Source organism: Echinops telfairi, unplaced genomic scaffold (genome assembly GCF_000313985.2).
Source record: "Echinops telfairi isolate 266 unplaced genomic scaffold, ASM31398v2 ScPeMD7_4225;HRSCAF=4972, whole genome shotgun sequence".
Taxonomy (NCBI): domain Eukaryota; kingdom Metazoa; phylum Chordata; class Mammalia; order Afrosoricida; family Tenrecidae; genus Echinops; species Echinops telfairi.
Genome location: NW_022108124.1, coordinates 5,604,206 through 5,607,408, shown reverse-complemented (window position 1 = coordinate 5,607,408; position 3,203 = coordinate 5,604,206). Strand labels below are relative to the sequence as shown.

Below are 3,203 nucleotides of genomic sequence, written 5' to 3'. Positions count from 1 at the left end.
TGACAGGGTTATATTAACTATTAATTTTTAATACATAAACATAGCTTAGATCTTAGATCACTCAGACCAGTTGTGATTCTTGAAAAAATAGCAGTGTGTAACTTGAATTTTCCCCAAAGCCTCACATTTAAAGATAGACAATTAAGTCAGTCAGGCAGTAAGATAGTACAGGATTTAAGGAGAGGTCGATAAAATGTATGAGAACATTTTTCCTATCACTAGGGGAGTATCCTTCACCAATGCACTCCCTAACACATCTGGAGTCTGAATCTATTGTTCATACTGTCTTTAAAAAAATCAATACAGCTCTTTCCCTCCGCCTGGGACCAGGCGGCGTGGCTGGGTTCTCAAACTCAGCCAGTCATGGTCAAGTTTAAGGCCTGGGACCATAGCGGCAAGAAGAAGGAAGAGCTAGCTGCTCACACAGCTCGAGGACCTGCAGGTGCAGTTGTCGTAGCTGCACGTTGCCAAAGTGACCGGCCGCGCGGCATCCAAGCTCTCCAAAATCCGAGTTGTCCGCAAATCCGTTGCTCGCGTTGTCACCGTCATCAACCAGACTCCGAAGGAGAACCTCAGGAAGTTCTACAAGGATAAGCAGGTCAAGACCCTGGGTCTGTGGCCCCAGAAGCCGCCGGCTCCACAGCAAGCAGGAGGAGAGCCTGAGGAAGCAGCAGCAGAGGCAGTGGCTGTGACCACTGCGCGAGGACAAGGTCAAGGCCTGAGCCGCGCGGCAATAAAACAAACTGGCTGGGAAAAAAATCCATAGAGTTGTGATGGTTCTTTTGTTTGGGTTTTCTCTCTGAACCTAGCCATGCTAGATAAACTGATGACATCATCATTTCTACCCATACAGAGGCATTAGGGAGAAGAAGACCCATAAAATAATAGAAAACAATATAATAAATTAGTGAACTGTATAATTCTATTAGAGAGTAAATCATATAAAAGCTTCTTTCCAAAGAAAAACTATAAGCTCCTATAGATAAGAACACAGGTGCGATTCGGGGCTTAAAGCCCATCACCCCCAGATGCATATCAACGTTCATCTAAGTTGCTTTACCTAATGGCATTCATGCTTGCTGATTTTGAAGCATATTAAACATTACCAGTTTCCTTATATAAAATAACTGGAAAAAAATAGCAAAAATTGTAATAGGAGGAAATATGATTATTGAGAACATCACACTGGACTTAGTACATAGGTTTTTGAAAGTCATTTAGATAATAACCTATTTATAATAGGAGATCTAAATGTAATAGGACTCAAACGATTACTACAGTTACTTAATGTGAAAAGGATTTGGAGAAAGGTAAGATTCCATTTGAAACTTAATGGAAGATTAAATATAAAACTAAGAGGAAGATAAACTGACACATGAATTGTAAAGCCTCCTTTCAAATGGGAAAGAGAAGAAAACAAAAGATGGAAGCGAAAAACTTAGGTGAAAGTACAGTTGTCTTTGCTATTAATTCCAAGCATTTGGAAGCAGAGGGATGATGCTTACACAATTTTGGATGATGATGATGAGAGTGAGTGATTTTTTGTTTGTTGAATTTTGAAAATCATTTTATTGTGCTTTAGGTGAAAGTTTATACAGCACATTAATTCATACACACTAATTGTTCAGTGGCATTAGTTTCAAAGAGATTAAGCATAAAAATAATTGTTTGGCTATTCAAGCTAAACTTTCAGTTTGGAGGACTTTCTGGAAAGATTCTTGTAGGATGTTTGAACTGAGCGACTGGCAGTTGCTGGAGAGTTTGCTAAAATATTCCACTTTGGAAGGAATTGGTTTATTATAATTTAAAACATAAACAGAGGATGGAAGCCTTTATAAAATAAACAAAGATTAAGGACAGAGGATCAAGAAGTCATGCTTGGAAACTTGCCATGGTTGGGAGACTAAAAGAAAGAGAGACACCAATGTTGAAAAGATAGAACACGAAGAATTGGAATAAAGCTAGATCAGTGGAGGGGAAAAGGGAGGAGTTGTCGGTGAAGAGGCTCAGATTGTCAGGAAAATCAGATGCCACTGAGATGTCAAGAAAAAGAGGGCTGAGGAGGATTTTTCAAATCTGATTACAGGGCCTTGCAATGGCATTTGGAAAGACGGGCTCTAAATCAGCGGTAGATGCAGAATGTGGTCAGAAACTAGGTTTGGGCATCCAAGAGATCAGTCCAGTGAAGGCAATAGCTAAAAGTGCAGAAGAGTTAGTAAAAGGTTTTTGATGATCCCTTTCCACTCCTCCTTTGGACACAGAGATGAGGTTTTTGAATGTAAACACTGAAAGAAGTAAACAGCAAAGGAAGATTGATGGTCCGGAAGAGAGGAAGGTAAGTATGACCGTAATTTTTTTAGAAAGGGAAGGCCATGGAGGTCGATACCAAGAACCTCATCAGAATGGTGAGGCTCAGAGAAGTAGCATAGAGATACAGAGACCAAGGTAGGTAAGAGGACTTGGAAAAAGGATTTTTACATATATATATGAGGAGCCCTGCTGGCATAGCGGTTATGCATATGGGCTACTAACCATAAAATCAGCAGTTCAAAACCACCAACCACTTTAAGGGAGAAACACTAGGCATTTTAGTTCCATAAAGAATTACAAGTCTTGATTGTACAAAACTCTTCTTAATATAATTGAACTATTGAATTATATGATGTACATATTATATGCAAATAAAGTTGTTTAAAAAAATAAACAGTCTGTTTCATAGCATGAAGAGAGAAAAATGCCAAAACCAGCCATGTTGGCTGGTGGGTTTTTCGTTCTCCTGGGCACCCTCAATAAAATCTCTGCATGAATTCCCCCTTACCCATCCAAAAGGAGTTCCACTCTTATAAATCCAGAGGAGTGGTTCTACCCTGGCCTACAGAGTTGCTATGAGTCAGAATCAACCCGAAAGTAATGAGTTTGTTTATATATATATATCTCAGTATGTGTGTGGGGGCGGGGGGTACCCCCAAAGAAACAAAATTGTGCTGGGCAGAGAGGAGCTTTCATTAGTATGCATTTTCCCTGCGAGGAAAGCACCCAGCAACTTGCTCTGAGTTAGTGCACCCAGTGGCATCACCTGGGAAGGTTCTCCCTGGTCACTGAATTTTTCTGTTAAAGCAGTTTCGCTTAAACCTCATTTTTTGGTGATGGCCGGTTTAAGAGAATAGTGTGCGGCTTTGGGATTTTGTTACCTGCTTGGGAAA

At 40.2% G+C, this 3,203-nt stretch overlaps 1 pseudogene; it reads left to right on the top strand.

Annotated features, from left to right (window-relative positions):
• Nucleotides 1-363: 363 nt before the first annotated feature.
• LOC101640914 lies at nucleotides 364-722 on the top strand (annotated as a pseudogene).
• The last annotated feature ends 2,481 nt before the right edge of the window (nucleotides 723-3,203 follow it).